The 25871-nt window shown below is 41.8% G+C and overlaps 1 long non-coding RNA gene across 1 annotated transcript in view; it reads left to right on the top strand.

Annotated features, from left to right (window-relative positions):
- Positions 1-25612, top strand: part of LOC144589448 (uncharacterized) — a 29468-nt gene extending 3856 nt beyond the window's left edge. The window contains exon 2 of the long non-coding RNA XR_013545549.1: positions 23491-25612. This is a non-coding gene — a long non-coding RNA (uncharacterized LOC144589448). The remainder of the gene's footprint in view (positions 1-23490) is intronic.
- Positions 25613-25871: the final 259 nt, after the last annotated feature.

Here is a 25871-nt window from a genome sequence, read left to right as displayed (position 1 = left end):
CTTTATAAGTTCCATGAATTTTATAAGTTCAACATGAATAGAAGGAGCCAAGGGGTGTGGAGAAGGATCTCTCTGCAGCATATATTGGATCTCTCTGCAGTGAGAGGGAGGGATAGCACTCCAGCGAGAGTGGATATTGGATCTCTCAGTCTCTGGCTGATTGACTGATGTGTTAGAGACAGCCAAAAGCCCAGGAATTATTCCTGGACCCTTCACTGGTGACCATGAAGGGACCCTGAAGCATAAAGTGGTTGCCTAAAAATTGGCAGAAGGAAGCCTTCAGATTGGCTCCTGGAGAAACCCTTGATGGCTCTGATCCGTCCTGGCGTGCACCAACTATTTTATTTTCTTTTTTATTGTTTTTTGGGGGGGCATGATCTGGGCTTTCTAGGGCAGACCAGCGAAGCCACTGACAAATGCCTCACAAGAGATCCATTAGGAAAAAGGATTTAGAGGAAATGTGAGGAAGACTTCAGGAGATAAGTATAAACAGGTTGTTAATTTAAATGTGTTTTATGTGTTTATGAGTGGGTTAACAATAGCTCTGAAAGCAGAGGGTGAGGCTAACCTGACCTTAGATTGTCAAAAAGAAAAAGTGACCAGGACTGAGAAATCTGCATGAGCTATAACAATAAAGTAAGTTTTTACATGAGGGTAAACTGAGTAAGTAAGCAGTGTTTAGCAAACCAGTTGCAAGTGATCCTATTGGATCATTTCACTGCAATATGTGTTAAGAAGTGGGAAGTTTTACAAAACTCCAAACAAGTAATAAAATTACAAAAAAGGGGGAGTGTAGCATTCAGCCCTGCCCTCACCTGTCCGTCACAGCTGGGCAGTGGAACATCAGCCAATGAGGGGACGGAAGGTGGTGCAGAAGGGGGAGGAGCTGAAATATATAAAGGGGTGTATGATGAGAGAGAAGGGAGATTAGAGAGAGATTTTGTGAGAGTGAGTGATGAGTGTGTCTATGGGCCTGTGAGCCAAATAATCAGTGAAGGAAGAGTCTGTGTGTGTCAGTGAGTGAGAGACCTTGATTAACATCCTATGATTTCCTTACTTTATTTTGTTAAACCAATAAACAAGTTTTTGTTTTGAAACAACATTGTTTTTTTTTTAATTATTGAATAAAATTGGTGGCAGCAACTGAAGAAGAAGAGTGAGCACTCCTGGAGGCCTGAGTTGGTAGAGGCTTCAGCGTGCCCGCTACATTAATTGGTGTCCAGCGTGTGGGATACGTGCTTGGTCCGGTAAAGCCTTGGACTGGAAAGGTGCCCAGAGCAGAGAAGATCTTTAGTCAGGGAATCTGAGTGGATGAGTGGGTAACTTCCTAGGACTTTTCTCAAGGGGAGAAAGTCTAGTAGGAGGGCTCTGAAACTCAGACTGGGGTGGCTAAGATAGGGAGGCTCTGTGTAAACCATTTCTGGAGAGTTACCCAAAGCAGAATTTGTGGCAGGTTGGCTAACTTGTCCTGAGTTCAAGGGAGAGCTCTGAGGGGATGAAGCGGAGGCCAAGGGCAGATAAGCTGAGGGGACTCAAAGTCAGCTAAACCTAGGGTAGGGTGAGGCTGTGATTTTAAGTGGTTTTGGTGCCTGAGGCAGGGAAAGAAACTCTGTCTTTGGTGACAGGCCTAGCTGGTTGACAGAGGCCTAGACACTGTAGCTAGCTTACCAGTGGATGAGTGCTGGAAACCTAAGTTGTAGCACAGACTCTCACTGACAGGAAAAAAAGTGTACTTTTAAATTGAGGCTTGAAAGTTGAATCAGAAGCCTGAATAAAGGAACATACCTTTAACCAGGGGAAAGAAAGCTGAGCGAGTGCCTTGTGAAATCTCTGTTGGGTCAGATAAAGAAAATGGGGAATCTGGGGAAGAATTTACCTCAGATCAAGAAAGGGAGACTTCCGAAAGGGGGGGGGGGGACTCGATTGAATTCCAAAAGTGGAAATTGGAGCAAGCACAAGCACAAGAATTCAAGATGAAACAAATGGAGATAGAGATTAGACAGAGAGAAATGGAGCTAGAAAATAAGGCCAGAACTGAGGAAAGAGAACTAGAAAAAGAGAGAGTGGCATTTGAGATTAGAAGGCTAGAGCTGGCGGCTCAGGCCAATAATAACAATAACAACAATGGCAGAGCCAACTCTGAGGACAGACATTTATCAAAGGCAGACCTGAAAAGATTCCCAGTCTTTAGAAAAGGGGATTGCCCTCAATCATTTATGATGATGTTTCAGAGAGCATGTGAAGGTTTTGAAGTAAGGGAATCTGAAAGAATGATAGTGCTGAGATCTCAAATTAGTGGAGGCCTGGCCGAGATCTATGCTGAGATGCCTTTAGAATTAATTAAAAATTATGATGAGTTCAAAAAGTTAGTTTTTGCCAGGTATGGCATCAATGCAGAGCATTTGAGACAGAAGTTCAGGTCTCTGAACAAGAAACCTGAGGAGTCTTATTCACAGTTTGGGGCCAATTTGATCAGATACCTGGATAAATGGATCCAAAAGGAGGGAGTTGAAACAGTCGTCGTCGTTTAGTCGTTTAGTCGTGTCCAACTCTTTGTGACCCCATGGACCAGAGCACGCCAGGACCTCCTATCTTCCACTGCCTCCCGCACCTGGGTCAAATTCATATTGGTTGCTTTGCAGACACTGTCCAGCCATCTCATCTTCGGTCATCCCCTTCTCCTCTTGCCGTCGCACTTTCCTAACATCAAGGTCTTTTCCAAGGAGTCTTCTCTTCTCATGAGATGGCCAAAATACTGGAGCCTCAGCTTCAGGATCTGTCCTTCCAGTGAGCACTCAGGGTTGATTTCCTTTAGAATTGATAGGTTTGTTCTCCTTGCAGTCCAGGGGATTCTCAAGAGCCTCCTCCAGCACCACAATTCAAAGGCATCAATTCTTCAGCGGTCTGCTTTCTTTATGGTCCAGCTCTCACTTCCATACATCGCTACTGGAAAAACCATAGCTTTGACTATTCGGACTTTCGTTGGCAAGGTGATGTCTCTGCTATTAAGATGCTGTCAAGATTTGTCATCGCTTTCCTCCCTAGAAGCAGGCGTCTTTTAATTTTGTGGCTGCTGTCTCCATCTGCAGTGATCATGGAGCCCAGGAATATAAAATCTGACACTGCCTCCATATCTTCCCGTTCTATTTCCCAGGAGGTGATGGGACCAGTGGCCATGATCTTAGTTTTTTTGATGTTGAGTTTCAGACCATTTTTTTGCACTGTCCTCTTTCACCCTCATTACGAGGTTCTTTAATTCCTCCTCACTTTCTGCCATCAGAGTGGTATCATCTGCATATCGGAGGTTGTTAATATTTCTTCCGGCAATCTTAATTCCAGCTTGGGATTCCTCCAGTCCAGCCTTCCACATGATGTAGGTTTCTCAAGAGATAGGTAAGGTGGTCAGGCACTCCCATTTCTTTAAGGACTTGCCATAGTTTGCTGTGGTCGACACAGTCGAAGGCTTTTGCATAGTCAATGAAGCAGAAGTAGATATTTTTCTGGAACTCTCTGGCTTTCTCCATAATCCAGCTCAGGTGAGCAATTTGGTCTCTAGTTCCTCTGCCTCTTCGGAATCCAGCTTGTACTTCTGGGAGTTCTCGGTCCACATACTGCTGAAGCCTACCTTGTAGGATTTTGAGCATAACCTTGCTAGCGTGTGAAATGAGTGCAATTGTACGGTAGTTGGAGCATTCTTTGGCACTGCCTTTCTTTGGTATTGGGATGTAGACTGATCTTTTCCAATCCTCTGGCCACTGTTGTGTTTTCCAAACTTGCTGGCATATTGAATGTAGCACCTTAACAGCATCATCTTTCAAGATTTTAAATAGTTCAGCTGGAAAGCCATTACCTCCACTGGCCTTGTTGTTAGCGTGGCTTTCTAAGGCCCACTTGACTTCACTCTCCAGGATGTCTGGCTCAAGGTCAGGAACTACATTGTCTGGGTTGTCTGGGATATCCAAATCTTTCTGATATAATTCCTCTGTGTATTCTTGCCTCCTCTTCTTGATGTCTTCTGCTTCTGTTAGGTCCCTCCCATTTTTGTCTTTTATCATGTCCATCTTTGCGCGAAATGTTCCTCTAATATCTCCAATTTTCCTGAACAGATCTTTAGTTTTTCCTTTTCTGTTATTTTCCTCTATTTCTTTGCATTGTTCATTTAAGAAGGCCCTCTTGTCTCTCCTTACTATTCTTTGGAAGTCTGTGTGACGTCCTCCTTTCACGTCACAATGGTCACAACACTGTCTCATTCACACTTTACTTGCTGCCACCAACCACACTTATTGATCTGACTCATCAGACAATGGTATGGATTTAAAAATTAAAAAGGATTGTTTATTGAGAAAACAAATAATAGTAAATCACTGTAGAAACTAAATAAGGCAATCAATGTAATAAAGTATCCCCCTCAATCACTCTCTCATTCAGACCTACTCTAGCACAGTACCTCATAACTTGAATAAACAGGCCCTAACACTCTATCTCATCCCAATCTCCCCCAAATCCCCAAATCTGCTCTCACCACATTCACTCCCCCCTTATATACATTAACTCCACCCACTGAAGTCCCACCTCCTGTCCTGCCATAGGCAGATAAACTCCAGCCATAGCAGTGACAGGCAGGTGACATCATCACAGCCGTCACATACCTCCCCCCTTATAAAGTTGTTTTGCGATGAAAAGCTAAAGTGCCTTTCATTCCAAAACAACTGCACATGAAATATACGAATACATACCCCCATATAACCATAATATAACCACATAACATTTTTAAGCATGAACATATCTTCTTAAATATACTTACTTTCCAAATACACATCTGCAAAAATATACACATACAGTCACCGTATACACTTAGTTAAATGTTTACTCATCCGTCGTCTTCAGGTCTTCGGGATAAGGCGTCAGCAACACAGTTCACAGTCCATTTGACAACCTTACCCTCTAAGTCATAGTCCTGCAAAATGCGAGCCATCTCATTAGTTTACAGTTCTGGGCTTTCATAGTCTTTAGCCATATAAAAGGTGAGTAGTCCATGCACCAAATGAAATGTCTCTTCCAGACGTAGGCCTTCACTTTCTGGATCGCGTATACGATGGCCCAACACTCTTTTCCGATGGTCGACACGTGCTTTTCTTCCTTTCGAAGTTTCTGGATCAGGTAGGACACAGGATGCTGGTCTTCATAGTCATCACATTGGTACAGCACGGCGCCTACCCCGGCCTTCGAAGTATCGATGTGGACGATGAATTCTTTATTTAAGTCTGGAGCATGCAACACAGGGCAGTTGGTTGATGCTTCTTTTAGCTTTCCAAAAGCCACCTTGCAGTCATAGGACCATGGAACAAGGTCACTGGTCCTTTTTTTCCCATCAGCTCTGGATCATTTCGTTGTAACACTCTTTTGGCTACGTCAGGTTTGCTGGAGAAAACCGGCTGATACTTATTAACCAATGTTAGATCACTCTGCTGTTCTATGAATAGAGCAGGGCTGATCTGCACCTCCCCTGAGATGAACTTTTGCTGACCCCTCCATTCCCAGAGAGGTACCTCATGTTTCCCTTTATCAGCTGCTTTCAATTCAAACAGCACATTTTTCTTTTCACTACAAGAAGGCTTAAGGGCATTTACATGAACAACCCTTTTGTCTAGGTGTTCATCAAGAATGTCATTGAGGTTACTAATTTCATGAATAACTCTATATGGACCGTACCATCTCAGTTGTAGATTGTTCCCCTTGATGGGCCTCACTAGAAAGACCTCATCTCCAGGAATAAACTGAAGTTCCCTAGCCTTTTTGTCATACCACAGTTTTTGTTTGACTTTTTGTGGTTTTAGATTCTCAGCAGCCAAATCTAGATTTCTTTCGAGGCTGTTTACCACAGAATTTACACATGTGATCACATTTTGGGGGCCTTCTTTAACGATCTGATCCCAATTTTGCTTAATTAGATCAAGCGGACCCCTCACATGTCTCTCAAATAATAGCTTAAAAGGGCTGAAACAAGTACTCTCTTGTGGGACTGATCTGTAGGCATATAAAAGTAACTGTGAGTTTTGGTCCCAGTTATAATGGTTCTCAGCTAAATAGGCTTTAATCGTCCTCATGAGGGTTCCATTGAATCTCTCTGCCAACCCATCACTTTCCGGATGATAGGGAGAATTCTCTAAGTGTTTCACTCCACAAATCTGCCACATTCTAGTTATAAGCCTGGAAGTAAAAGATGGTTCTATAATGTCTGCTTCTAAACGTTTAAAAGGTGTTGAAATTACTGGTAAAGGGCACATCTTAACCTCAGTCTGGTCACTGTTATAACTCTGTTTCTGGCACATATCAACTTTCTGACAGAAATTTCTAACCTGTTTTTCTATTTCAGGCCAATAAAAGTTTTGGGAAATTCTCTGTTTGGTCTTATTAATACCCAAATGTGCTGCAAGTATGTCTGCATGTCCCTTTTCCAGAATCATGGGGCGGTATTTATCTGGTACAACCAACAGACTTTTAACTTCAGGTCCCCCTTTTGTAATATTGATCAGTTTTTCTTTATCAAGCAACCCACGTTTAATAATAAAACGTTCAGGGCACTCAGGGGATAATTCTTTGTCCTCCACTTTGTCAAAACAAGTTTTTAAGGTGAGGTCTAATGTCTGTTCTCTGACAACTATGTTTTTCTGAGGTATTTCTAAAGAAAACGCCTCAGCTTGGGGAATAATTTCTTCTTTCTCTTGACATTCAGTACCATTCCCTGTCACCTTAATTTGTTCTGTTTTTGATCGTGTAATCACCAAGGCACTTTTGACGTGTTTTGATAAATCAGTACCAATAAGGACTGGTGTAGGAATCTGAGATGAAACCCCCACTCGCCAATTACCTCGCCATCCCGGATAATCAACTAAAAGTTCAGCCACAGGTAAAATCACTACCTCTTTCCCAATCCCTTTCTGAGTCAGTTGCTGATTAGGGATTAAACAATTCTGAGGGACAATATCCGAATGACAGATAGTAACTTGGGAGCAAGTGTCTCTTAAGGCAGTATAGTTGTTTTCAGATATTTTTATTTTGTCACCAGCTGATTCAAGTAACTGAGAATTAGCCTTAATATATAAGCAATGTCTAATCTCAGCTATAGGCAGACTTTCATCATCACTGGAAATCTGTTCTCTCAATGTATCAATTTCAGAGCTCTTAGCTGCCTCTGCTTTCGTTTTCACGGTAACAGAGCTATCTCTGGAGGGAGTTATTTGGCTCTTCTGTATGCAATATACAGCCTTTGTCTCTTTTACATTCACTTTCTGAGGAGAATTTTCTTTATTAGGTTTTTTTAAAAAAACACTGGGAAGCAATGTGTCCCCTCCCCTGACAGGCAAAGCAAATTTTCTCCCCCCACGAGCTTTTTCCGGCAAATCTTTCTAATTTTTCCTTTCCCTCCAAAAACTGTTTCTTGGGTTGGCCCTGTTCTGAAGGCTTTTCAACAAAATGGCCGCCCATTTTTGGCGGGCTCTGAACTAACCCTTTGGAGTACTTAGGGTCCCATGTTTCCCTCATGTTTTCTTCAGAATAATTCAGGTTTTGAAGTTGTGCCTTAACCTGTGTGCCTTCTTTAGGTTTCAGAATAGTTTGTGGCTTTATCTTTCTTTCACACTCATAAACCTTATCCACTTCCACTTTGGATTGTAAATCTTTTCCCTCGGAAAACTCATCTGTGCCGTATGCATCCTTAAAAACTTGCCTTAATAGAGTAAACCCAGACCTCTGTTTCTCTTTCAGTTGTTCAATATATCTATTTTCCATTTGCTTAAATATATTGTCAATATTTTTCATCTCTTCCATATACCTATCCCAGTCATCATCCCTATTGGATTTTTCCTCACTATTTATTTTCATTTGGCAAGTGGTGCAGCTTTGACAAAATTCTTTTATTTCTTTTCCCATTTTTGGCCAGTAGTACTTCTGGGATATTTTCTGCTTAGTCTTTGCCATCCCTAAATGTCCCGATAGGGTGTCTGTGTGACATTTTTCCATTACTTTCTTTCTATATTTAGAAGGAACTACAAGCAATTTTTCCTTCTTGGAGTTTATTAAGATCTCCCTACATAAAAGGCCTTCTTCTTCACAATAATATCTCTCACGGTTCTCAGGGGTTACTGGACAATTGCTAACCATCTTAAAGCACTGCTGCAAGGTTGGATCTATTTGTTGATCCCATTTGCTAAACTCAATAGAGTCCTCCCCCTTTGAGTTCTCTATTTCTATTTCTATTTGTTTCATCCTAAATTCATGTTCCTGGGTGTCACATACAGCACTGATGGTACCTGTCTGTCATGGGTTTGGAGGGAAAGTTCCATCCTATGGGAGTGGAAGGCGGGACATCAGGGGGGAGGAGCTGTACTGTATATATACTTGGAGCTTGTGTGGAGAGTTAGGAGTTGGAGTCTGTGTGTCAGACTGAGTACAACTGTGTGTCAGTTAGTACATACCTGATAGGTTCAGGTTTCTTTCTAGGTAGCCAGAACTGATAGGTTCAGGGTCTGTGCGTTACCTTAAAGGGTTCTGGGGGAACCAATCTGTTATATGTGTATGTTTGGGGCTATGCCACGTTACAGTATCCTATTTACCTGATTCTTTTATTTACCCTGTTTGTTATTTCAATAAACCTTGTTCTTTTATTTAGTAAAATCCATTCCTGGTCTGTGTGACTCATTATAGGGAATGGTTGGTGGCAGCATAATTACAGGGTGGCATACTCCAGTAGGTCTGGGGTTGCCACACTGGGCTAGTTTAACATTCCTCAATTCTGATAACTGTTCACTAGTACATTCTTCCTGCACTGAGGCAAATCCTTCCTCGCCACTCAACTCATCTCCATACCCAACAGACATCTCTGGAGATTTTGGCTCACTTTCAGCCATTTGGCTACGCGTTAAAGGCATGTTACATTCACAAAAGGCTCCTTACTATTTTCAAGCCTCTGTGTAAAAATACTATTTTTCTTTTCTGTGCTCAGGTCTGATATTTATTAGCAGTGTACACCAGCTGATCTGGCTAGGCCTGTAACTGTAACTACGCTCCACTGGCGTGTCCTTCTACCCTTTTCCCTGGGCCTCTTGCCCACTAAGGATACTTTATCTTATATTATTGCCTTTGGCTGACTCCAATTTCACCACAGCTCTACCCTCTCTCAGGTGCTGTTTACCATGGAGATCCCTCAGCTTTGCTGCTCTTGGTCTGTCCCCTCAGAGTTCAACTAACTTGGGACACTCTGACCAGCTTACCACAGCTTCTGCTTTTGGGCCACTCTCCCTCACAAAATGGACACCACAGAGCTCATATATCAGTGCTTCCACTCTGAAGCTTAAGCACCTCTCCACTAAATTTGCTCCCCTTGAGTCAAATTCTAGAGAGTTACCACGCTTTACACTTCAGGTGACCCTAACTGAAATCCTTTTGCTCTGGTCACTTTAGCCAAGGCTTTACTGGACAAGTCGCATCCCACACGCTGGACACCAATTTTATTGTGACGTCCTCCTTTCACGTCACAATGGTCACGACACTCTCTCATTCACACTTTACTTGCTGCCACCAACCACACTTATTGATCTGACTCATCAGACAATGGTATGGATTTAAAAATTAAAAAGGATTGTTTATTGAGAAAACATAAATAATAGTAAATCACTGTAGAAACTAAATAAGGCAATCAATGTAATAAAGTATCCCCCTCAATCACTCTCTCATTCAGACCTACTCTAGCACAGTACCTCATAACTTGAATAAACAGGCCCTAACACTCTATCTCATCCCAATCTCCCCCAAATCCCCAAATCTGCTCTCACCACATTCACTCTCCCCTTATATACATTAACTCCACCCACTGAAGTCCCACCTCCTGTCCTGCCATAGGCAGATATACTCCAGCCATAGCAGTGACAGGCAGGTGACATCATCACAGCCGTCACAGTCTGCATGCAATTTTCTGTAACTTTCCCTATCTCCCTTGCATTTTGCTTCCCTTCTCCTCTCTGCTATTTCTAAGGCCTCGTTGGACAGCCACTTTGCTTTCTTGCATTTCCTTTTCTTTGGGATGGTTTTTGTTGCTGCCTCCTGGACAATGTTACGAGCCTCTGTCCAAAGTTCTTCAGGCACTCTGTCCACCAAATCTAGTTCCTTAAATCTGTTATTTACTTCCACTGTGTATTCATAAGGGATTTGGTTTAGATTATACCTCAGTGGTCCAGTGGTTTTTCCTACTCTCTTCAGTCTAAGCTTGAATTTTGCTATGAGAAGCTGATGATCAGAGCCGCAGTCAGCTCCAGGTCTTGTTCTTGCTGACTGTATAGAGCTTCTCCATCTTTGGCTGCAGAGAATATAATCAATCTGATTTCGATATTGCCCATCTGGTGATTTCCATGTGTAGAGTCGCCTCTTGTGTTGTTGGAAAAGAGTGTTTGTGATGACCAGCTTATTCTCTTGACAAAACTCTATTAGCCTTTGTCCTGCTTCGTTCTGATCTCCAAGGCCAAACTTCCCTGTTGTTCCTTTTATCCCTTGGCTCCCTACTTTAGCATTCCAGTCCCCTAGAATGAGAAGAACATCTTTCTTTGGTGTCAGTTCTAGAAGGTGTTGTAAATCTTCATAAAATTGTTCAATTTCAATCTCCTCAGCAATGGTGGTTGGTGCATAAACTTGGATTATTGTGATATTGAAAGGTCTGCCTTGGATTCGTATTGACATCATTCTATCATTTTTGAGATTGTATCCCATTACAGCTTTTCCCACTCTTTTGTTGACTATGAGGGCCACTCCATTCCTTTTATGGGTTTCTTGCCCACAATAGTAGATGTGATAATCATCTGAGCTGAATTCACCCATTCCTGTCCATTTTAGTTCACTGATGCCCAGGATGTCGATATTTATTCTTGCCATCTCCTGTTTGACCACCTCCAGCTTCCCAAGGTTCATAGATCTTACATTCCAGGTTCCTATGCAGTATTTTTCTTTGCAGCATCGGACTTTCCTTTCACTTCCAGGCACGTCCACAGCTGAGCATCCTTTCGGCTTTGGCCCAACCACTTCATTAGCTCTTGAGTTACTTGTACTTCTCCTCCACTCTTCCTCAGTAGCATGTTGGATGCCTTCTGACCTGAGGGGCCCATCTTCCAGCGTCATATCTTTTAGCCTTTTGTTTCTCATCATGGGGCGTTCTTGGCAAAGATACAGGAGTGGCATTGCCATTTCCTACTCCAGGTGGATTGCGTTTAGTCGGAACTCTCCACTATGTCCTGTCCATCTTGGGTGTCCCTGCACGGCATAGCCCATAGCTTCTCTGAGTTACTCAAGCCCCTTCACCACGACAAGGCAGCAATCCATGAAGGATCCAAAAGGAGGGAATTGAAACAGTACAAGATCTTTAAAACATCATTGGTCTTGAACAGTTTTATTCACATCTACCTAGTGAACTGAGGTATCTAGTCGGGGACAAGAAACCCAAAAATCTGCAAGAGGCGGGACAGGCCGCTGATTTTATTTCCCGGATTAGAAAACCAAGTGGTTATGAGGGAAAAGTTGTGAGGAAATTATGGGAGGACACAAATATGTATCCCAGAGGACAATTTAAGAACCAGCAGAAGGTTGGGGGCCATTTTGTGGGTAAGCCCTCAGATCAGAACCAGACCAGAAACCAAAATTTGGAGGGAAAAGGAGTTAAGAGCTCTGGTAGTGATCAATTGAATTTTAGGACTTCTTTTCGGTGTGGTGAAAAGGGCCATATTTCAACCCAGTGTGGTAAAAATAGAGAAGTTGGGCCACAAAAAGGAAATTCACCTAGGCCTAAAGCTGTATACTGTGTGCAGCAGGAACAGGTTAATACTCAGAGGGAGGAGTTAGGCGCCATGGCAACACAAGCTGAGCTCCCTACACAAGCTGAAAATAGAGAACCTGATTTTCCTTTGGCAGAGATTAAGCATTGTTATTTAATTAAAACGGACCAGGAATTATTTAAAATTTTGGTAACACCGCGCCACCATGTGAGTTATTGGTCCCATAAATGAGATCAAAAACCACGAAACAGGAAAATCCAGGCCCCATTCACTCCCATTCGAAATTAAACTGCTTGAGTCAACACAGTTCCCGGGACATGAACTCTTGGCAGCCTGCATTTAAAGTCTGTTTCGATTTTATCAAAAAGAAACCACTTAATACCGTATCTTTACTGTTTAATGACTCAATTTTGGTAACGTAAGCCAAATTAATTATCTATAAGGAAACTGTTCTGTTCTGTTCAAAGGACTAGAAAAGCCAATTATTAAACAACATAAGTTTATTTAAGTGAACAAAGAAAAAATTTCTCTACAGTTTCATTTCTAAGCAACAGCATAATGGTTCAGCACCTTCTATAAAAGTTGACTAGTAAAACAAAACAAAAACTAAACTATAAACTAAGGTAAGCAAACGATATTCTTACGCAGTCCATATTATTGAATTAGGTTCCTTCGCTTGGATCAAAGAAATGCGACGCCATGTTTTCAGAAACCCCAAAAACTCTCTTCTCTCTCTCAAGTTACTTTTTCCAACCTCTTGTAAATTTCTCCAACCTGCCCCCTCCTGACATATTCAACCAATCACGAAGGCAAGAATTAGCATAGGGTCCGCCCTACTTTCCCACCAACACCAAAGAATTGTTTATCATTCAGGTTAGAGATATTTTGACTCTGCCGTGTTTTCCTCTCCAGCTGCGGCGATAAGAAAAGCTGAAAATAACTACTAGTAATTTTCCAGAACTTAGCCTGTGTCAGACTCAAAATGGATTCCTCTATGGTTAAGACATGACTACATAACCCATCTCTAATTAGAAAAATACACTTCATCACAATATTTATGTCTTTAACAATAAATATATGGCTCTGAAGGACTCGTTCTCACAAGTAACCCTATGTCACCCTGATATAGTCCCTCAGAAATACATTTTGAAAGGGGAAAACATGTCTGTTAAGGGGACTGGAAAATAAGCTGTCATTCTTCCAGTGGCTGGAATACCTATCTGATATCAGGGATGGGAAGGACATTGGAGAATTGGGATTTCTTCACAATTGCCCGCAGCGGTTTTGATTGGAACTGACCTCTCTGAGCATGTAAAGAGGGTTTTAGTTCTGACTCATTCCCAACAAGAGAATGCAGGGACAGCTGAGGAAGAAAATGAAAGTCATATGAAGAGAATGACTGACAGTAATGACTCAGCTGAGATAATTCAACTTAATAGTCCCCAAAGCAATACATTCACTCAGGAACAAAAAGCAGATTCCATGCTGAATCGCTGCGTTGAGAATATTTCTAAAGAACAGTTAACCTTTGAAAGTCCTGAAAGGTTTCTTATTGAGAAGGACTTATTGTACAGGGAGTCTTTGGTGAACCCCAGGAAAGGAGGGGAAAATCTGCAAAAACAGTTAGTGGTTCTTTTGAAATATCACCAGAAAATAATAGAAAGCGGACACTCAGATGTATTTTCTGCTCATGTAGGCATTTCCAAAACCAAACAAAGAATATCACAGAATTTCTACTGGCCTGAGATGGGAAAGCAGATAAAAGATTTCTGTCAAAGATGTGATGTTTGTCAAAGGCAGGGGAATAGCAATGATAAAACTAAAGCCAAGCTGTGCCCTTTACCAATTATTTCTACCCCATTCCAACGCATTGGTATGGATATTATAGGACCATTGCCTAAAGTCACCCAAAGGGGGAACAGATTTATCCTGACCATTGTGGACCATGCCACGCGATACCCTGAGGCCATTCCTCTGAGGAATATTGAGACTCATACTGTGGCTGATGCACTGCTGAGTTATATGAGCCGTATGGGCTTCGCGTCTGAAATAGTAACTGACTTAGGATCATCCTTTACCTCCAAGCTTATGCAGAGACTGTGGCATATATGTGGGAGCAAACATTTAACTACTACCCCTTATCATCCTCAAACTAATGGCCTCACAGAGAAATTTAATGGTACTCTTATGCGCATGATTAGGGCCTATTCTGCTGAGAATCCTTACAATTGGGATCAGAAATTACAACTTCTGTTATATGCGTATAGGTCTGTACCCCAAGAAAGTACAGGATTTAGTCCTTTTGAGTTGCTGTATGGGAGAAAAGTGAGAGGACCCCTTGACTTACTCAGACAAAGTTGGGAGAAAATACAAGAATCTGATCCTGAGAATGTGATATCATATTTAGACAACCTGATGAACACTTTGAAAAGAAATTTAGAGCTGGCTGCTGAAAATTTACAAGGGTAGCAAATTAAGCAAAAAGTCTGGTGTGATAAGAAAGCAAGGGAAAGAAATTTCAATCCTGGAGATGAGGTACTTGTGCTAAGACCTCTCAAAGGGAACAAATTACAACTAAATTGGGCAGGACCATTCAGAATAATTGCCAAAATGAACGAAGTTAATTATATCATTAAGGAAGATGGAGAACCAGGCAGGAGGGTGGTCCATGTAAATATGATCAAACCCTATTATAGGGAGGAGAACACAGTGCTGTTTGCCATGAAGGAAGCAGACAATGAGAAACATTACTTACCATATTGGGAAGGGAGGGGGAAAGCTAGATATAACCCTGAAGATGTCAAGATTAGCCCTTTACTTTCCCGTGAGCAACAGAGTGAATTGAGGGCCTTGGTTATGAAGTAGCAGCAGGTTTTCTCTAGCAAACCAGGGTTAGCCAAGGGAGTTGTGCACAAGATTGATACCAGAGATGCACCCCCACAGGCAGTTACTCCTTATAGAGTTACTGGTTCATATGCTGATAAGGTGCACAAGGAGCTAGATGATAGGTTGAAAGAAAACATCATTGTTCCTTCATCCATCCCTTGGGCTGCTCCTATAGTTTTGGTTGATAAGCCAGATGGCAGCATTCGATTTTGTGTGGACTATAGGAAGCTGAACCACGTAACCAAGCTGGATGCATATCTGATGCCCAGATTAGACAACCTAATAGAAACCATAGGGGGATGTCAATACATATCCTGCCTAGATCTAACAAAAGGGTTTTGGCAAGTGAGAATTGACCCCAAAGATCAGGAGAAGACACCATTCTGTAGCCCTTTTGGTTTATACAAGTACCGTGTCATGAGTTTTGGATTAAGAAACTCACCAGCAACATTCCAGAGACTTATGGACAAAACTTTACAAGGGCTTAGTGACTTCACAGTGGCTTACATTGATGATATAGGGATCTTTAGTCACTCCTGGAAAGATCACCTTTATCACTTAGAGACAGTGCTGCAAAGAGTGAAAGCAGCAGGGCTAACAGTGAAAGTGTGCAAATGCCAGCTGGGTAGCCTGGGCTGAAGTATTTAGGTCATGTAGTAGGGGGAGGTAGAATCAAACCCCTAGCAGCCAAAGTGGAAGCTATTAGTAACTGGCCTAAACCCAACACCAAGAAAAAGGTCAGATCTTTTCTAGGGTTAGTTGGCTATTATAGACGATTTATTCCCAGATTCAGCGAAATAGCCGCTCCCTTATCTGACTTAACACGCAAGAAAAGTGCTGATAGTATCCAGTGGACCAGCAGCTGTGAGGAGGCGTTCGGGAAGCTGAAGGAGGCGTTGATGACCAACCCAGTCTTAAGAGCTCTGGATTTCCAGCATGAGTTTACCATCTTCACCGATGCATCCAACACCGGGTTAGGTGCCATGCTGTGCCAGAGTGACGACAACGGAGAACTTCATCCAGTGGCGTACCTGAGCAAAAAGCTGCAGGCAGGCGAGAGACATCTTTCTACCATCGAAAAAGAGTGTCTTGCTATCGTGTACGCTGTTCAGAAACTTAAGCCATATATTTGGAGAAGACATTTTGTCTTGTGTACTGACCATTCCCCTTTATTATGGTTAAGAACTATCAAAGCTAACAACAGCAAGCTGATGAGATGGGCCTTGATCCTACAGGACTTTGATTTTGAGGTTCAAGTAATTAAAGGGACTCAGAATGGTGCTGCGGATGCCCTCTCAAGAAGACCAGAAGACTAGAGAAGAAATGAATGGACTCATATAATGGTGAAAGTAATAAAAGGTTAATGTACACATTAAGAAATGTTATATGTTGTGTATTCAAAAGAAATTATATGTAAGTATTTTTAAATGTTATAGTTTGTTATTAAGTATCCACCTGAATAAATGTTTGAAGTGTTAATGTATGTAATGGAACTGTCAAATAGAGTGTAAGGTTGAAATATAACATGCAGGTAAGATGTGTAATTAATGTTTATGTAAATGTTTGGTAAGTGTGAAGATATTGTTGGGATAATGTAATTTTGTCAAGCTCCTTGTTGTTCATGAGGGTAAAGCACCATAGCTTGTTCCCCATGAAACAACTTGTTAAGGGGGAAGGTATGTAGCATTCAGCCCTGCCCTCACCTGTCCGTCACAGCTGGGCAGTGGAACATCATCCAATGAGGGGACGGAAGGTGGTGCGGAAGGAGGAGGAGCTGAAATATATAAAGGGGTGTATGATGAGGGAGAAGGGAGGTTAGAGAGAGATTTTGTGAGAGTGAGTGATGAGTGTGTCTATGGGCCTGTGAGCCAAACAATCAGTGAAGGAAGAGTCTGTGTGTGTCAGTGAGTGAGAGACCTTGATTAACATCCTGTGGTTTATTTACTTTATTTTGTTAAACCAATAAACAAGTTTTTGTTTTGAAACAACATTGTTTTTTTAAATTATTGAATAAAATTGGTGGCAGCAACTGAAGAAGAAGAGTGAGCACTCCTTCTGCCTGTGTTGGTAGAGGCTTCAGCGTGCCTGCTACAGGGAGAAACTGAGGAAGCTCTGCGTGTTAACCTGACCCACTTATAACCTGGGTAAAAATTTACCTCACTAAGCCTTCTGCAGAGGTTTGTGGTGATTTTAAACACAATGAAACACCTAGAGTCTAATTCTAAGGCTGGCGAAGATTATTTTCCTCCCCCCACCTCCTCAGCGCCTTCAGAGGCAGCACCGTCCTCTCCCTCTGAGAGTTTCCTAACCTCAAGGAGATGTGCTCTCTATCCCTATGTGGGGGAAACCCTTTCAGCAGAGGAGTCAAACAGAAGGAAATCACTGATTTAACCCCTCAAGTAGCCAGAACAGCGGCTTGCAACTTTTCAGGAAGTGATCAATCACTTCCCCAACCAGCGATGTCTAGCTATGGCAGGCAAGCTGTGCCAATGCTGCTGCCCAAGCAGGGTGCAGGCTGCCTTGTTAACACACACAAACACACACAAAGGGAGCTGTGCATGAAAAGGGAAAAGGTGACCAACCAGTAACAGCAACAGGAGGTAGAGAAATGGAACAAGGAAGGGGTAACAAGATGAAAGGAAGGAAAGATCAGCGCAAGAGAACAAGAGAAATAGTGGAAGAAAATAGGAGACAGAGAGCATGAAAAGCTACAGTGGGTAGAGGAAGATTAGGAAGGAGGAAGGTGGGTTTTTGGCAAGGAATTCGTGTGGTGAAGCTCTAGGATGCATACACCTAGCTAGATAACGAGGAAGAAGGAGAAGGGAAGGATTAAATATGTTATTTGCTAGATTTACAGAAAGAGAGAGAGAGAGATTGGGGGCAGGTAACAAGAAAGTAAGAGGAAGTGAGAGAAAACAGAAAGAGACAGAGGAAGGAAGGTAGAATGAAAGAAAGAAGGATGAGGAAGGGGCTGATAAATGGCAAGCTGTCTCCTTTTGGCATATGCTTTATAGCCCACTTTCCGCCTTTGCCTCACCACAGTGGTTTTCCCGCCACCGTTGGGCACAAAATGCCCTTCGGAGGGATGGAAACGAGCCTCCAGAGTGGACTTCATGGAAGGCAAATGGTATCTGAATAGCACATCCGCTTGTGATGTCCTTTCCTGGAGGTGAAAAATTTTCCAACTCCTTAGCCTGTTTGGAAATAAATATTGGGGGTCAACCCTATTCATTCATTTTTGGTGGGACCCTTGAGTCTCCTCATTTCCCCCCCCTTTTTTTCCCCTTTCTGCCGCACGCCCAGACTGAATAAGCTTGAGGTTCAGAGCCATGCAATAACATGGTCAAAGCAGAGGGTGCAAAGATGGGCGATGGGTCCAGGGAATGCCCGGAGATTTGAGCTTTACTTCTGAGTAAAGCTTGCACTAGCCATGGATTTTTTTGCTCAGACTGCCCAGTAGTTGACCCTTCTGTCTGGTCTTGCCAAGTTTGCATACGCCCCGTTCTGTACCAGCTCTCCTGGAACAGAAACTCCCAGCCTGGGCCAAGTCCGTCACAGCAGAACAATGGAAAAGGAGCCAATGAGAGGACGGACGGTGGAGCCAAGGGGTGAGGAGGCTGAATATAAAGGCTGGTGTATGGAGTATGAAGGGTAGTGAGAGACAGTGTGAAACTTAAAAGTGAACCAAGAGTGAGTTAGAGATCTGTAAGAACGCTGAATGGAACAGAGAGTTAATAAAGATTTAAAGTTAAAGTAGAAATGATACAAATACAAGTGATTAGCAACCTGTGATTTACCTATTGAATGATTGTATTTGCTGATGTAGCAAGGCCTTTCCAGAATTCTTATGATTTGGCTAAAAAAAATTATTGATTATTGACGATTTCAGTAGATTTACCTTCTTATTCCCCATGAAGAAAAAATCAGAAGTTTTGCTATATTCTCTTCTTGGGTGAGATTTGTTGAGAGAAAATATAAGAAAACTATTTCACAGTTGAGAACAGACAATGGAGGAGAGTTCACTTCATCTTAATTTGAGAATTAGTTTAAAAAAAAGAGGGGAATATTTCATAGAAAACCTTGTGCATTTTCACCTTGGCAATGTGGTCTAGTAGAAGGACACATTCAAACAGTGAATAATATGAAGAATTGTATGTTAAATTATGCTAACTTGCCTCAAACATTTTGGGCAGAGGCTGCCCTGACCAGTGTATACATTCTTAATAGAACATTACACAGTATGACTGGTGAAATACCATTTACATTGTTATATGGAAGGAAACCAAATCTGTCTCATTTACATACTTTTGGTGCTATGGCATATGTGCAGATTCCTAGGGAACAGAGAAGAAAAGGCCAGCCCAAAGCCAAAAAATACAAGTATACAAGCATGGAAATTTACAGATAAAGAAAAAAGGGCTATAATATCCAGAAATGGCACATTCATAGAGGAATTGAACGTACAGAAACCTGGTGTAATTTTTCTACCACATACAGAGCAGTGTAGATAAGAAAGCCATGTCTCCAAGGAGACCAGATAGCATTGATGCTAGTTCTTTAGACAGTGACTCTGAAGATTTTTTTCCTGCAGATACTATGAAGCAGGAAGAGTCAGACACTGAAGAAAAAGTAGAAATTTCTCGTAGGTCCCACCGAGAAAGATGAAAACCTGACAAGTATCAGCCTGTAAATATTTGTCTTGTACAACAGGAGCTTTCCTGCTATGAAGACATATTGACTCTACCTGGAAAAGAGAGACAGGAATGGTTGTAAGCTATAGAGTCAGAATTAAATTCCATGAAAAAGTTGAGAGTATATAAAGAGACTTAGCTTCCACCAGGAGAGAAAGCAGTTTCTGTAGATGGGTATTTAAAAGGAACTCACATGTAGAAGGAAATTTTAAGTGTAAAGCTTGGTTAGTTGCTAAAGATTTTTGCAAAGAAAATACCTCCACTATAATGACACTTTTTCTCCTACCATTCAAGCAGACAGCATTAGAATATGCCTTGCCATTGATGCTCAAAGAAAATATGTAGTTTCTCATTGTGACATCCAAACTGCCTATTTGAACTCAGAACTTTCTTTTTAAAAATATTTCAATTGTATTTTTCTACTTTTATATCCATTGCAGCCAGAGTGATTTATTACAATATGTTCCATTCATTTAATCTTGTTTTATACTCTCTAACATAATATTAATCTAATCTATTCTACTTAAGTTGGTGTAGATTTCATCCAGATATAAAGAGGTTCCCATTTATTATTATCCAGTCTGTCATTTAGTGTATCTGTCAAAATATCTATTTCTGTTAATTTCAAAATCTTCTCAATTAATTCCTTCTTCGTCAGCACCTTTGTAGTCTTCCACTTACTGGCATATACAATTCTAGCTGCCATTATCAGGTGTAAGGTCAAGTAGGCCTTGTTTTTTTCGAGTGTAGCTAGTAATATATTCAAAATTGGTGTCAAAGCAATTTCAACCCCTAAAATTTTCTCTATCATTTCATGAATCATTTTCCAAAACTGCTTGGCCCTATTGCACACCCACCACATATGATAGAAACTCCTTACTTTATTTTCACATTTCCAACACTTATTAGAAACATTTTTATACATTTTTGTTAATTTCTCTGGAGTTATATACCATCTGTAAAACATTTTGTATATATTTTCTTTTAGATTTATAGATTTGGTCATTTTAATATTTCATTCCCAAACTTAGTTCTATATTATGATCTATATTTTCAGTCCACTTTAGCATGCAATCCTTCATAATTTCATCTTCCATTTTTTGCTCCATTAAAGTATTATATAAACCTTTAATCAACTTTCCTCTGAAACCAGCAACCCCTTATCCAAAGGTATTTTGTCCTCCTGAAACCCTGTAGCTTTATCTTTTACATATCTTGATTTCAACAAGTTTCGTCGTCGTTTAGTCGTGCCCGACTCTTCGTGACCCCATGGACCAGAGCACGCCAGGCCCTCCTATCTTCCACTGCCTCCCGTAGTTGTGTCAATTTCATGTTGGTTGCTTCGCAGACACTGTCCAGCCATCTCATCCTCTGTCGTCCCCTTCTCCTCTTGCCTTCATACTTTCCTAACATCAAGGTCTTTTCCAGGGAGTCTTCTCATGAGATGGCCAAAGTATTGGAGCCTCAGCTTCAGGATCTGTCCTTCCAGTGAACACTCAGGGTTGATTTCCTTTAGAATTGATAGGTTTGTTCTCCTTGCAGTCCAGATTACTCTCAAGAGCCTCCTCCAGCACCACAATTCAAAGGCATCAATTCTTCGGCAGTCTGCTTTCTTTATGGTCCAGCTCTCACTCCCGTACATCATCACAGGAAAAACCATAGCTTTGACTATTTGGACTTTTGTTGGCAAGGTGATGTCTCTGCTTTTTAAGATGCTGTCAAGGTTTGTCATCACTTTCCTCCCAAGAAGCAGGCGTCTTTTAATTTCATGGCTGCTGTCTCGATCTGCAGTGATCATGGAGCCCAAGAAAGTAAAGTCTGTCACTGCCTCCATATCTTCCCCTTCAATTTCCCAGGAGATGATGGGACCAGTGGCCATGATCTTAGTCTTTTTGATGTTGAGCTTCAGACGGTTTTTTGCACTCTCCTCTTTCACCCTCATTACAAGGTTCTTTAATTCCTCCTCATTTTCTGCCATCAGAGTGGTATCATCTGCATATCGGAGGTTGTTAATATTTCTTCCGGCAATCTTAATTCCAGCTTGGGATTCCTCCAGTCCAGCCTTCCACATGATGTATTCTGCATATAAGTTAAATAAGCCGGGGGACAATATACAGCCTTGTCGTACTCCTTTCCCAATTTTGAACCAATCAGTTGTTCCATATCCAGTTCTAACTGTTGCTTCCTGTCCCACATATAGGTTTCTCAGGAGATAGGTAAGGTGGTCAGGCACTCCCATTTCTTTAAGGACTTGGCATAGTTTGCTGTGGTCGACACAGTCGAAGGCTTTTGCATAGTCAATGAAGCAGAAGTAGATATTTTTCTGGAACTCTCTGGCTTTCTCCATAATCCAGCGCATGTTAGCAGTTTGGTCTCGAGTTCCTCTGCCCCTTTGGAATCCAGCTTGTACTTCTGGGAGTTCTCGGTCCACATACTGCTGAAGCCTACCTTGTAGGATTTTGAGCATAACCTTGCTAGTGTGTGAAATGAGTGCAATTGTACGGTAGTTGGAGCATTCTTTGGCACTACCTTTCTTTGGGATTGGGATGTAGACTGATCTTTTCCAATCCTCTGGCCACTGTTGGGTTTTCCAAACTTGCTGGCATATTGAATGTAGTACCTTAACAGTATCATCTTTTAAGATTTTAAATAATTCAACTGGAATTTCATCACCTCCACTGGCCTTGTTGTTAGCGTGGCTTTCTAAGGCCCACTTGACTTCACTCTCCAGGATGTCTGGCTCAAGATCAGGAACTACATTGTCTGGGTTGTCTGGGATATCCAAATCTTTCTGATATAATTCCTCTGTGTATTCTTGCCACCTCTTCTTGATGTCTTCTGCTTCTGTTAGGTCCCTCCCATTTTTGTCCTTTATCATGTTCATCTTTGCACAAAATGTTCCTCTAATATCTCCAATTTTCCTGAACAGATCTCTGGTCTTTCCTTTTCTGTTATTTTCTTCTATTTCTTTGCATTGTTTATTTAAGAATGCTCTCTTGTCTCTCCTTGCTATTCTTTGGAAGTCTGCATTCAATTTTATTCAACAAGTTTATCGACCACCAATCTAAGATAATACCTTGTTCTGCAAGTTTATCTTTGTTCTTTGGATTAAAATCACTATCTAATATCTCGGTGTATCTCCTGTTTGTCCCTTGAGATGTTCTTGCCGGATCGGAGAATGCTTCTGATGGACCTACCCATAATGGTATCTTTCTGTAATGTTGTACCTTAACTGTCTTTCAGACCCATAACAAAGCTCTCCTGATCAGATGTAAATTAAATGTTTTGTATTGCTTGTCATCTTGGTACCATAGGTAGGCATGCCAGCCTAGTCTTAAATCATGCCCCTCAATTTTTAAAAGTCTCTTATTTTGTAGAGTAACCCATTCTCTCACTCAGGACAGAGCTGCTGCTCTGTAATAATTCATCCAGTCTGGTAGGCCAAACCCTCCTCTTTGTTTATTGTCCTGAAGAGCCTTAAGATTTATTCTTATTTTTTCCCCATCCCAAACAAACTTGGTCATTATCTTAATCAGTTCTTTTAAAAAGTTTTGTTTTAATAATATTGGAATTGTCTGAAAGAGGAAAACTAGTTTAGGTAATATATTCAATTTTTTTGCGGCTATTCTACCCATTAGGGATAATTGGAGTTTAGTCCAATTTTATTTATTTATTTATTTATTTATTTATTTATTTATTTATTTATTTATTTTATTTTATTTTATTTTATTTTATTTTATTTTATTTCTATCCCGCCTATCTGGTCATACTAGACCACTCTAGGCGGCTTACAATTGGAGCAACAATAAAATTATTAAAAACATTACAAATAGACAAAAATGGAAATCAAAGAATATAAAAGAAAAATCGTCAGGGATTATCTGTTGGGAAAGCCTGCCTATACATCAGTGTTTTCAATTGTTTCTTAAAAAACAATTTTGCAAATCTAATTTGATTTCTTTCATTACTTCCATATAATTGTCCTTCATTAATGTACTTGTTCTTTTTGTCACATTAATTCCTAAGTCCCTACCTTACACGTTTCTTGATATGCAGAGTGTTTTCATAATTTTTCTTTTTATTCTTTTGTCATACAGTGGTGCCTTGCAACCCAATTGCCTCACGGGATGATAAACCTGCGAGACGATTGTTTTTTGCGATCACTGTGGCTCTTCACAAGATGATGAAGGAGAAGATTACCCTTGAGATAAAAAAGGAGATCATCAGGAAGTATGATGGAGGCATGCAAATCGTGGACATCTCCAGGGAGTACGCACCATTGGAACCATTATGAAGATGAGGGAGAAGATCCTTACCACAGATGTAGCCAAGGGAGTCACCGGGATCGTGAAGAACTGGCCAGCTGGTCTGGAGGAGGTGGAGAAGTTGCTGCTTGTCTGGATGGAAGAGAAGCAGCATTCAGGGGACACAGTGACTGAGGCTGTCATTTGTGAGAAGGCCAAGGCCTTGTATGCAGACCTCATGCAGCAATTGTCAGGAACCTCAGCTGAGCCAGAAGAATTCAAGGCAAGCAGAGGCTGGTTTAAATGCTTCAAAACCAGATCTGGAACCCACAGCATGGTTAGGCATGGAGAGGCTGCCAGTTCCAATGTTCCTGCAGCTGAGGACTGCCACAGACTTCCTGGAGGTCGTGACAACACAGGACTACCTTCCACAGCAGGTCTTCAACTGTGACGAGACCGGGCTGCTTTGGAAGAGGATGCCCAAAAGGACCTTCCTCACTCAAGAGGAGAGCAAGCTGCCTGGCCACAAGCCCATGAAGGACCATCTGATCCTCCTCTTCTGTGCCAACGCCAGCGGGGACCTGAAGATAAAGCTCTTGCTGGTGTACCACTCGGAGAATCCATGGGCTTTCAAAAAGCACAAGGTGAACAAAGGACAGCTGAGCGTGATGTGGTGATCCAACACTAGGGCTCGGGTCACACGCATCCTGTTTGTGGACTGGGTCAATATTGCTTTTGGCCCAGCTGTCAAGCGGTACCTGCTGGACAATGACCTGCCACTGAAGGCCCTGCTTCTCATGGACAATGCCCTAGCTCATCCTCCAGGCCTTGAGGAAGATTTGTTTGAGGAGTTCAATTTCATTAAAATCATGTTCCTGCCACCTAACACCACCCCGGTACTCCAGCCATTGGATCAGCTGGTCATCGCCAATTTCAAGAAAAGGCACACCAGGGAGCTTTTTAGGCGCTGCTTCGAGGTGACTGATTGCACCAACCTCACCCTGCATGAATTCTGGAGGGACCACTTTGACATTGTCAGCTGCTTGAAGATGATCACCACGCCCTGGGATGGGATCAGCCAGAGAAATCTTAATTCCACTTGGTGCAACCTGTGGCCAGACTGTGTGGCAACAAGTGAATTTGGTATTTCTGCACCTGCACAAGAGTCAACAGTGATGGAGGACATTGTTGCCTTGGGGAGGACCATGGGCCTCAAGGTCACAGAGGAGGACATCTGTAAACTGGTGGAGGGCCACAACCGGGAGCTGTCCACCCAGGAGCTGGTCGAGCTGCAGGCAGAGGGTACAGAGGAGCAGGCCTCTTTGGGAGATGAAGAAGAGCCAGGGGAGGAACAGCCATCCACCAGGAAACTGAAAGATTTCTTAGACCACTGACGAAACGTGCAGACTGTAGCACAGCGATACCACCCAGACAAGGCTGTGGCACATAACCTTGTTAACACATTTTACGCAAAGGGATGCTGAAAAGGCGGCAAAAGCAGCTGACTATGGAGAGGTTCCTCACAAAGAGGCCGAGACAGGAAAAGGAACCTGCTGCTTTTACCAGTGGTGCCTAGTTGCCTTCTTCCTCCTCCTCGTCCTCCAAGAAGACTGTTGCTGTGATGTGGGGACAGTTCTGTGTGCCTCCGGTTTCCTGAATTAAAACACTGCTCCTGGTGATTTAGAGACTTCAGCCTCACTTGTTAACTTTAAAATGTGAAATGTACAAAGTTTCTGTACTGTTGGTTTCTGTATGTTTATGCACTTTCTGAAGAGTTTTGCACAATCCAATGACTGTTAGTGACTGTTTCTGTTCAGTTTCAATGAAGGCAGATGTTCCTGCCTCATGTTTGTTGATTTTAAAATGTTTTTCTATTATGTTTAAAAAGTTAAAGTTTATTGATTGAAATTTTTGAAATCACCTGCACAGTATCTATGACGTTAAAGAGCACTTAATAAACGCTTTGTAAACCCAATTTGACTTTGTTCTGACGTTTTTTTGCCCATAGGAATGCATTAATTACATTTCAATGCATTTCTATGGGAAACCGCATTTCGCAAGATGTTTTTTTCACAAGACGGCTATTTTTTTGCTCATTGGAACCCATTAATTAGATTTCAATGCATTCCTATGGGGAACCGTGTTTTCGCAAGACGATGTTTTCGCAAGACAACGTTTTTAACGGAAAGAATTAAAATCATCTCGTGAGGCACCACTGTATTTGCAAAGCTGGA

Source organism: Pogona vitticeps, chromosome 5 (genome assembly GCF_051106095.1).
Source record: "Pogona vitticeps strain Pit_001003342236 chromosome 5, PviZW2.1, whole genome shotgun sequence".
Taxonomy (NCBI): domain Eukaryota; kingdom Metazoa; phylum Chordata; class Lepidosauria; order Squamata; family Agamidae; genus Pogona; species Pogona vitticeps.
The sequence above is the reverse complement of the archived record's forward strand: the minus strand, read 5'-3'. Positions and strand labels throughout refer to the sequence as shown.